The following is an 11,868-nucleotide window of genomic DNA, read 5'->3' as shown; positions in this document are numbered from 1 at the left end:
TACAGCATTGTGGGCTATCGCCCCGCCCCTTTTAAAGAGGGTCGCTGCCTAGCCGTGCTAACCCTCTGCAGTGTGTGCCTGCGGTTCCTCCTCATGGCAGACGCACCTATAAATAGACATGAGGGTGGCGTGGCATGAGTGCAGCTGAAGGCTGCGCAGGGACAATTTGGTGTGCGCTGTGGACACTGGGTCGTGCAGGGGGGGGGGGGTTGGGCAGCATGTAACCCAGGAGAAGTGGCAGCGGAGTGTCATGCAGGCAGTGATTGTGCTTTGTTGGAGGTAGTGTGGTGCTTAGCTAAGGTATGCATTGCTAATGACGGCTTTTCAGAAGTAAAAGTTGTTGGGGGGGGGGCCCACTCTTGCCGCTATTGTGGCTTAATAGTGGGACCTGGGAACTTGAGATGCAGCCCAACATGTAGCCCCTCGCCTGCCCTATCCGTTGCTGTGTCATTCCCATCACTTTCTTGAATTGCCCCGATTTTCACAAATGGAAACCTTAGAGAGCATCGGCGATATACAAAAATGCTCGGGTCGCCCATTGACTTCAATGGGGTTCGTTACTCGAAACGAACCCTCGAGCATCGCGAAAATTTCGTCCCGAGTAACGAGCACCCGAGCATTTTGGTGCTCGCTCATCTCTAATCCTGACTGAAAGCAGGCGTGCAGATTCCCTGTCTTATCTAAGTGAGAGGAAAGGATTGTGTTGCTGACCACCATTTTGTGTGCCACCTGTATCACATCTTACATCCAAGCTAGAGGTGGTATAACAGGGTACTAGAGCTTCCATGCCTGCCCATATCACAACTTGGATCCAAGCTAGAGGCGGTACGACAGGGTACTAGAGCCTCCATGCCCACCCGTATCACATCTTGTATCCAAGCTCACGTTGGTACAACAGGGTACTGGAGCCTCCATGCCCGCCCGTATCACATCTTGTATCCAAGCTAGAGTTGGTACAAAAAGGTACTAGAGCCTCCATGCCCACCTCTATCACATCTTGTATCCAAGCTAGAGGTGGTACAACAGGGTACTAGAGCATCTATGCTTGCCCATATCGCATCTTGTATCTAAGCTAGAGCTGGTACAGCAGGATACTAGAGCCCCCCTACAAGGGGTCAGTTTTCCACAATAAATGATCCTTTTGCTCTAATATTGTAATTATCCCATTTGATAACTTCTAGGAGTGGATGATTTTTAACAGTGAGTGTATGTTATAGAAAATTAACTAAAAACAAATGGAATAGCAGTAAGTTATTACAAAGAGTCACTAGTATAGTGTTTGAAATGTAAATCATTTATATACTTTCTAATCATAATGTAACTCTGCTGTATTGATAATATGTGGGGGAAATGGACTTCACAGCTCATACAGTAGCCTAATGTGTATCCGAAGTGTATTTTTATATTATCGTCAATCCTAACTAAATTCATTCTTATTATGTTTACAGCTTTAAAAATGTTTCTGGCCTTTGCTAATGTTCCCAATTAAAGTATATTCATAGGAACACAATCAATATAAAAGAAGTTAATGATGAATCCCACTGAAATCTTTATTACAACATCACATCTAAAACAGATACAGAATTACTAAATGCATCAATAGTCCCTGTGATGTTAACTTTGAGCCAAAGCTTTGAATTATGGAAACAAAGAAAACAGCAAACTCTGCTTCACTAACAAAGCTCATTAGTTGCAGATTTAATTGTCTTTTAGTTAATCTAAAGGGATATAACTCCATTTATGTCTTGTATTTGCAGTTTTTGAATATTAAATAATGGTTGCATAATAAGAATATCGCTGATGCAAAATAGGGACCATAGCTAACTACAACCAACAAACAATTCATGTCTGAGGTGCGACTGGTCATAATTAAACAATCAGCTATTTTTCAGGTTTTTCTTTTTCCACTCCCGGGTTCCAAGCTATAACTATTTTTTCACATAGCTGTCTGAGGGCTTGTTTTTTTGTGGGACGAGTTGCATATTTTAATTGTTCCATTTAATGCACCATATTATGTATTGGAAAAGTGGTCTGAAATGAAAAGAAAAATGCAAATGGCCATTTTTCAGAGAATTTTGCTTTTGCTGCGTTCATGGTGCAATAAAATCAGCATGTTAACTTCCTTCTCAATGTGATTGTTCCCATTTTGCTCTACTAGCTAATACAGTACCAAACTTTTTGCAACTTTCCTCTCAGACTCAGTACCCCTACCATTATTTATGATGCTACTATGCTGTGAAATTCTTTTTCATGTTTTACTACTTAAAAAAAAAATAAAAACCCTTTTATTACAAAGAAAATGCTTTTTGTCACCATATTCAGGGCCCGATAACTTTTTTATTTTCCTGTTGATTGCACTGTGTGAGGGCTAATTTTTTTAATTCAGTTTTTATTGGGAGATAGGGTGAGCACAAAAACGCAATTCTGGCATTGTTTTTTCCCCAATTTTTACAGCATTCACCATGTGATATAAATAATGTGATACTTAGACAGTTTGGGCTTTTTCAGATGTTGCAATACAATTTTTTTTATTATTGTTTGTGGGGGAACTTTGTGGGGGAAAATTTAAAAAAAATTTTTTATTTTTAATATTTTTGTGAATTTTATTTGACTTAAATATTACAATTTTTTTAGACCCATTAGGAGACTTGAACTTGTGATCAAATGATCACTTTTACAATATACTACAATACTCCAAAGCTCCGACCGCGGCTGTTAGTGGCTGTTGTCAGCTGTCTGAATCCAGTTCAGCTAGCTTTATACCCACCCTGCACCTCTGTAACGTGTATGTATGTCACAGAAGCAGAAGGGGTTAACCCCCACAGGCTTCCCCCAGGTACAGTATTTTTTTCTGTCGCTTTTTTTGAGAGGAAAAAAAAACTGAGAAAATTCAAGACTGCTACCACTTTCCCTGGGAGTGGGCACTCTCTTTAGATCACTCCAAAAGCACAATGGTTAATCCTGAGTGAAGTGACAGAGAACCCAAAAGGTAGCCGCACAATAGACCCACAGAAGACTCTCAAGCCTCAATTCATGTATTCACTATTAGAAAAGCACTGAACAAGAGTGGTGTTCTTGGAAGGACACCATGAAAGAAGTTGCTACTATCCAAAAAAAACCATTGCAGAAAAGGAGAAGTTTCCCAAACCTATGGTCACTTCCTATTTGCTTTAACCTGGAGTGTTGCGCCTTCTCCGCTTCCAGTTTTTTAGTTCTATTCTCTTACTCCATCACGCCCACCCAGGTGGTGCGTCATCTGGTCAGGCAGCACCTCCACTATTGAAGCCACCACTTCACTCTCTTCACCACTTTTATAGTATCATTGTTCACAACAAACATAACTGTACGGGTTTTGCTCCACCCCTCTTTTTCCTCCTCGTCCCCAAACCATTGTTAACTTTGCGGTTGGGTTACAGAATGATGGATAAACAAGGAACAACTGATCTGGATGGGGTGGGTGTTTAGCTGGGTACATTCGAGTAGAGGTGGATTTTCCTATCCATATTTGGTGAAGGAAAATACTGGCTGTTTATATAGTACGGTTTGCCTGGAATAATATATACAAAATAGAAGTCACTGGTCACATCTTTAATTTGTAGAACGTTTGTAGTAGTAACTCAAGAATGGCTTTCTATTCACTGTATGGTAATCTAGATATATAAAAATGGATGTATGCATTACTACACCATTCATCCGGTCGCCATGATACTTTGGGAACTTGTTGAGTACACTCCTGCGAAGGTTTCTGGCATTGTACATCTATCCTACAATAGGTGGCGCGCGTGACACACCAAAATTCCAGAATAGGCAAAGTTCTGCAAACGTGAACTTATCATATGGGACGAATGCACAATGGCTCTCACATGGACAACTGTATTTTGCCGCTCACGCCTCGGAAAAGCTTCTGATTTATTCGCGTACACACTAGACAGAAAAACAAAAAATATCGTGGATCCACAAGCACTCGAATAAATAAATGACACTTTAAAAAATGTTTTCTATATGAAAATGAATACGTTTCAATAAAAATGAACAATGTAAATTCAATGTTATCAGAACAAGTTTCCTTGAATTTACTTTCTTCAGATATCACAGCAACGCGCGACGGGTATACTATATATTATAAAGCTGAGGTAACAAGTAAGCTGCGCTGCGATTGGTTGTTATATATTATACCGCTGAGGTAACAAGAAAGCTTCACTGTGATTGGTTGTTATTCCTTATACTGCAGAGGTAACATGAAAGCTGCGCTGTGATTGGTTGTTATATATTATAAAGCTGAGGTAACATGTAAGCTGCGCTGCGATTGGTTTTTATTAGAGATGACCGAGCACCAAAATGCTCGGGTGCTCGTTACTCGGGACGAAATTTTCGCGATGCTCGAAACGAACCCCATTGAAGTCAATGGGCGACTCGAGCATTTTTGTATATCGCCGATGCTCACTAAGGTTTCCATTTGTGAAAATCTGGGCAATTCAAGAAAGTGATGGGAACGACACAGCAACAGATAGGGCAGGTGAGGGGCTACATGTTGGGCTGCATCTCAAGTTCCCAGGTCCCACTATTAAGCCACAATAGTGGCAAGAGTGCCCCCCCTCCCAACAACTTTTACTTCTGAAAAGCCCTCATTAGCAATGCATACCGTAGCTAAGCACCACACTACCTCCAACTAAGCACAATCTCTCACACTACCTCCAACAAAGCACAATTTGCCACTTCTCCTGGGTTACATGCTGCCCAACACCCGGCCCCCCCCCCCCCCCCCGCGTGCTCGACGCAGTGTCCACAGCGCACACCAAAGTGTCCCTGCGCAGCCTTCAGCTGCACTCATGCCACACGCTGGCCTCATAGCCACACCACCCTCATGTCTATTTATAAGTGCGTCTGCCATGAGGAGGAACCGCAGGCACACACTGCAGAGGGTTGGCACGGCTAGGCAGCGACCCTCTTTAAAAGGGGCGGGGTGATAGCCCACAATGCTGTACAGAAGCAATGAGAAATATAATCCTGTGCCACCGCCATCAGGAGCTGCACACGTGGCCATAGCAATGGAGAACCCATGTGCCACACACTATTCATTCTGTCAAGGTCTCTGCATGCCCCAGTCAGACCGCGTTTTTTTATAAATAGTCACAGGCAGGTACAACTCCGCAATGGGAATTCCGTGTGCACCCACAGCATGGGTGGCTCCCTGGAACCCACCGGCTGTACATAAATGTATCCCATTGCAGTGCCCATCACAGCTGATGTAATGTCAGCTTTAATGCAGGTGGGCAAAAAATTAATTGGATTACACTATAGGCGTAGGCCCCCAAAAATTGGTGTACCAACAGTACTAATGTACATCAGAAAAATTGCCCATGCCTAACCAAGAGGGCAGGTGAAACCCATTAATCGCTTTGGTTAATGTGGCTTAATTTGTAAATAGGCCTGGAGGCAGCCCAGTTAAAATAAAAATTGGTTCAGGTGCAAGTTTCAACGCTTTAATGAGCATTAAAAAGTATAAAAATTGTTTACAAAAATTATATGACTGAGCCTTGTGGGCCTAAGAAAAATTGCCCGTTCGGCGTGATTACGTCAGGTTTGAGGAGGAGGAGCAGGAGGAGGAGGAGGAATATTATACACAGATTGATGAAGCTAAAAGGTCCACGTTTTTGATGGTGATAGAGAACGATGCTTCCATCCGCGGGTGCAGCCTACGTATTGCTTAGGTATCGCTGCTGTCCGCTGGTGGAGAAGAGAAGTCTGGGGAAATCCAGGCTTTGTTCATCTTGATGAGTGTAAGCCTGTCGGCACTGTCGGTTGACAGGTAGGTACGCTTATCTGTGATGATTCCCCCAGCCGCACTAAACACCCTCTCTGACAAGACGCTAGCCGCAGGACAAGCAAGCACCTCCAGGGCATACAGTGCGAGTTCAGGCCACGTGTCCAGCTTCGACACCCAGTAGTTGTAGGGGGCAGAGGCGTCACCGAGGATGGTCGTGCGATCGGCTACGTACTCCCTCACCATCCTTTTACAGTGCTCCCGCCGACTCAGCCTTGACTGGGGAGCAGTGACACAGTCTTGCTGGGGAGCCATAAAGCTGTCAAAGGCCTTAGAGAGTGTTCCCCTGCCTGTGCTGTACATGCTGCCTGATCTCCGCGCCTCCCCTGCTACCTGGCCCTCGGAACTGCGCCTTCGGCCACTAGCGCTGTCGGATGGGAATTTTACCACCAGTTTGTCCGCCAGGGTCCTGTGGTATAGCATCACTCTCGAACCCCTTTCCTCTTCGGGTATGAGAGTGGAAAGGTTCTCCTTATACCGTGGGTCGAGTAGTGTGTACACCCAGTAATCCGTAGTGGCCAGAATGCGTGTAACGCGAGGGTCACGAGAAAGGCATCCTAACATGAAGTCAGCCATGTGTGCCAGGGTACCTGTACGCAACACATGGCTGTCCTCACTAGGAAGATCACTTTCAGGATCCTCCTCCTCCTCCTCTTCAGGCCATACACTCTGAAAGGATGACAGGCAAGCAGCATGGGTACCCTCAGCAGTGGGCCAAGCTGTCTCTTCCCCCTCCTCCTCCTCATGCTCCTCCTCCTCCTCCTCAACGCGCTGAGATATAGACAGGAGGGTGCTCTGACTATCCAGCGACATACTGTCTTCCCCCGCCTCTGTTTCCGAGCGCAAAGCGTCTGCCTTTATGCTTTGCAGAGAACTTCTCAAGAGGCATAGCAGAGGAATGGTGACGCTAATGATTGCAGCATCCCCGCTCACCATCTGGGTAGACTCCTCAAAGTTTCCAAGGACCTGGCAGATGTCTGCCAACCAGGCCCACTCTTTTGTAAAGAATTGAGGAGGCTGACTCCCACTGCGCCGTCCATATTGGAGTTGGTATTCCACTATAGCTCTACGCTACTCATACAGCCGGGACAACATGTGGAGCGTAGAGTTCCACCGTGTGGGCATGTCGCACAGCAGTCGGTGCACTGGCAGATGAAACCGATGTTGCAGGGTGCGCAGGGTGGCAGCGTCCGTGTGGGACTTGCGGAAATGTGCGCAGAGCCGGCGCACCTTTCCGACCAGGTCTGACAAGCGTGGGTAGCTTTTCAGAAAGCGCTGAACCACCAAATTAAAGATGTGGGCCAGGCATGGCACGTGCGTGAGGCTGCCGAGCTGCAGAGCCGCCACCAGGTCACACACGACCATGCCCGGTTGGAGGCTCAGCGGCGCAAGCCAACGGTCGGTCTGCTCTGTCAGACCCTGCAGCAGTTCGTGGGCCATGTGCCTCTTCTCTCCCAAGCTGAGTAGTTTCAGCACGGCCTGCTGACGCTTGCCCACCGCTGTGCTGCCGTGCCGCGCGACACCGAGGAGCAGCAGCCAGAGGATTCAAAGTTGCAGCAGTGGACGGCGCAGAATTCTGGGTGGTCAATAGATTGCTGGATGCACTTTCTGCCATCCACGACAGTACCTGCTCGCACTGCTCATTTTCTAATAAAGGTCTACCACGTGGACCCATTAACTGTGAGATGAATGTGGGGACGCCAGAAACGTGCCTCTCTCCTAATCCCGCAGCAGTCGGCTGCGATACACCTGGATCAGGAGCTCGGCCTGTGCCCACACCCTGACTTGGGCCTCCGCGTCCTCGCCCGCGTCCACGTCCTCTGGGCCTACCCCTACCCCTCAGCATGGTGTATTACCAGTAGTGCAGAAACAGAACGCTGTAATTAAATGTGCCGCTTATTGGCCTGTGGTTGGAGGCTGACTTCCCTTACGGAACGCACAGCAGAGCCAGGAAACAATTTTGCGCACGCCTGTAGTGAGACGTAGGTGCGTATGACTGAGCTAGTGGAATTCACAGCGCAGAAGCAGTCAAGTGGCCAAAGGCCAGTAGTAGGCCTTAAGTATTTTGCTTCTATTTTTTTAAAATGCTGAGCTGATACAGCAGACAGATACTGTAGGCAGCGTATAATATTATGTATACTGTTTCCCTCTGGCGGGATGACGGCGATCATGTAACAGAGACAGCAGATCCAGGAAACAATTTTGCGCAAGCCTGCTGTAACGCTTAGCTGCGTATTAATTAGGACTACTACCCCCAGCAGATAGATACTGTAGGCAGCGTATAATATTATGTATACTCTTTCCCTCTGGCAGAATGACGGCGATCATGTAACAGAGACAGCAGTCCAGGAAACAATTTTGCGCAAGCCTGCTGTAACGCTTATCTACGTATTAATTAGGACTACTACCCCCAGCAGATGGATACTGTAGGCAGCGTATAATATTATGTATACTCTTTTCCTCTGGCGGGATGACGGCGATCAAGTAACAGAGACAGTAGATCCAGGAAACAATTTTGCGCAAGCCTGCTGTAATGCCTAGCTGCATATTAATTAGGACTACTACCTCCAGCAGATAGATACTGTAGGCAGCGTATAATATTATGTATACTGTTTCCCTCTGGCAGGATGACGGCGATCATGTAACAGAGACAGCAGATCCAGGAAACAATTTTGCGCAAGCCTGCTGTAACGCTTAGCTGCGTATTAATTAGCACTACTACCCCCAGCAGATAGATACTGTAGGCAGCGTATAATATTATGTATACTCTTTCCCTCTGGCGGGATGACGGCGATCATGTAACAGAGACAGCAGATCCAGGAAACAATTTTGCGCAAGCCTGCTGTAACGCTTAGCTGCGTATTAATTAGGACTACTACCCCCAGCAGATAGATACTGTAGGCAGCGTATAATATTATGTATACTCTTTCCCTCTGGCGGGATGAGGGCGATCATGTAACAGAGACAGCAGATCCAGGAAACAATTTTGCGCAAGCCTGCTGTAACGCTTAGCTGCGTATTAATTAGGACTACTACCCCCAGCAGATAGATACTGTAGGCAGCGTATAATATTATGTATACTGTTTCCCTCTGGCGGGATGACGGTGCTGATGTAACAGACAGCAGATCCAGGAAACAATTTTGCGCAAGCCTGCTGTAACGCTTAGCTGCGTATTAATTAGGACTACTACCCCCAGCTGACACGCAGTAAACTGAAGACGGTCACAGGCAGCCCAAATATAGTATTTTTCCCCAATTTTTTGGAAATAGCCCACTGCCTATATAGCCTGAATATCTCTTTCCCTGCCTCACCAGTACTGGCCCTATACTCTGTACAATGACTGCAGACTGCGGACGCAATGCTCTGCACGCCCGATATACAAAAAAAAAAATTGTGCAACACTGCTAAAAGCAGCCTCAACAGTACTGCACACGGTCAGATGTGGCCCTAAGAAGGACCGTTGGGGTTCTTGAAGCCTAAAATAACTCCTAACGCTCTCCCTATAGCAGCTCCGGCACCAGCAGCACTTTCCCTGATCTCTGTCAGAATGCATCTGTGGCGAGCCGCGGGAGGGGCCGATTTATATACTCGGGTGACACCTGATCTCGCCAGCCACTCACTGCAGGGGGGTGGTATAGGGCTTGAACGTCGCAGGGGGAAGTTGTAATGCCTTCCCTGTCTTTCTATTGGCCAGAAAAGCGCACTAATGTCTCAGAGATGAAAGTGAAAGTAACTCGAACATCACGTGGTACTCGTCTCGAGTAACGAGCATCTCGAACACGCTAATACTCGAACGAGTATCAAGCTCGGATGAGTACGCTCGCTCATCTCTAGTTATATCTTATACTACTGAGGTTACATAAAAGCTGCGCTGCGTTTGGTTGTTATATATTATACTGCTGAGGGAGTATAAAAGCTGTGCTGTGATTTTTTGCTATTTCTTATACTGCTGAGGTAACTTGAAAGCTGAATTGTGATTGGCTGCTATTTCTCATACTGCTGAGGTAAAATGAAAGCTGCGCTGGGATTGGTTGCTTTTTCTTATACTGCTGCGGTAACATGAAAGCTGCGCTGTGATTGGTTGTTATATATTAAACTGCTGAGGTAACATGAAAGTTGTGCTGTGATTGGTGGTTATATATTATACTCCTGAGGTAACATGAAAACTGTGATGTGATTGGTTGTTATATATTATACTGCTGGGGTAACATGAAAGCTGTGCTGTGATTGGTTGTTATATAATATACTGCTGAGAAAACATGAAAGCTGCGCTGTGATTGGTTGTATATATTATACTGCTGAGGTAACATGAAAGCTGCGCTGTGATTGGTTGCTTTTTCTTATACTGCTGAGATAACACGAAAGCTGTGATATGATTGGTTGCTATTCCTTATACTGCTGAGGTAACATGAAAGCTGTGATATGATTGGTTGCTATTTCTTATACTGCTGAGGTAACATGAAAGCTGTGATATGATTGGTTGCTATTTCTTATACTGCTGAGATACAATGGAAGCTGTGCTGTGATTGGTTGCTATTTTGTATACTGCTGAGGTAACATAAAAGCTGCGCTGTGATTGGTTGCTATTTCTTATACTGCTGAGGTGTAATGAAAGCTAAGCTGTGATTTGCTATTTTTTTATACTGCTGAGGTAACATGAAAGCTGCGCTGGGATTGGTTGCTACTTCTTATACTAATGAGGTGATATGAAAGCTGTGCTGTGATGTCAGTGTGCAGCAGGGATCCTCCTCCCCCCTCCTCTGATGTCCCCTACTTGGTTCCGTGAGAGCAGGGAAGGGGGGGGGGGTGTCCGGCAGCATAGCACAGTGTGCTCCTGGGATCTGTGGCAGCAACAGCACCAAGCAGAGGAGGTGGGGGGTGGGGAATTTGGGTCTCAGAGTGGGGGGGGGGCGCTATTACTACTGGGGCCACTGTGGGATGTCGCTATTACTACTGGGGGCCACTGTGGGATGTCACTATTACTGCTGGGGACGCTGTGAAGTGTCACTATTACTATTGGGGGCCACTGTGGGGTGTCACTATTACTGCTGGGGCCGCTGTGGGATGTCACTATTACTACTGGGGGCCGTTGTGGGATGTCACTATTTCTACTGGGGGCCGTTGTGGGATGTCACTATTTCTACTGGGGGCTGCTGTGGGATGTCACTATTACTACTGGGCTGATGTGGGATGTCACTATTACTACTGGGGCCACTGTGGGATATCACTATTACCACTGAGACCACTGTGTGGTGTCACTGTTACTACTGGGGGGGCCACTGTGGGATGTCACTATTACGACTGGGGCCATGGTGCGGTGTCACTATAACTGCTGGGGCCGCTCTGGGGGGAGTTCACTCTTACTGCTGGGGCCACTCTGGGGGGGTCAATTTCACTGCTGGGATATGTTTACACGAGGTGGAAATGCTGCAGAATGTCCTCAGCGGAAATTTCCGTGGCAAATTCCACAGCATTTCCGCATCCAAAAGAAGTCAAAATCTGCACCGTCTATTTTGAAGCAGCCCTTTCCTTTTAAGAACAACGGAGGTAAAAATCACACATCGTGATAAGCCCCGCCCCCTTACGTGTTGGCACTTTGTGGTAAATAAGTGGGTTTTGAGTTGCAGTTTGGGCACTCGGTCTCTAAAAGGTTCGCCATCACTGTGCTAAGTTAACATGAAAGCTAAGCTGTGATCGGTTGTTAATTTCTAAACTATTGAGGCAGCATGAAAGCTGCGCTGTGATTGGTTGTTATATCTTATACTACTGAGGTTACATGAAAGCTGCGCTGTGATTGGTTGTTATATATTATACTGCTGAGGGAACATAAAAGCTGCGCTGTGATTGGTTGTTATATATTATACTGAGGTTACATGAAAGCTGCGCTGTGATTGGTTGTTATATATTATACTGCTGAGGGAACATAAAAGCTGTGCTGTGATTGGTTGCTCTTTCTTATACTGCTGAGGTAACATGAAAGCTGCGATTACTGTGATTGGTTGCTATTTCTTATACTGCTCAGGTCACATGAAAGCTGCGCTGT

The sequence above is a fragment of the Eleutherodactylus coqui genome, chromosome 12, assembly GCF_035609145.1.
Source record: "Eleutherodactylus coqui strain aEleCoq1 chromosome 12, aEleCoq1.hap1, whole genome shotgun sequence".
NCBI lineage: Eukaryota > Metazoa > Chordata > Amphibia > Anura > Eleutherodactylidae > Eleutherodactylus > Eleutherodactylus coqui.
Note: the sequence above shows the minus strand (reverse complement) of the source record.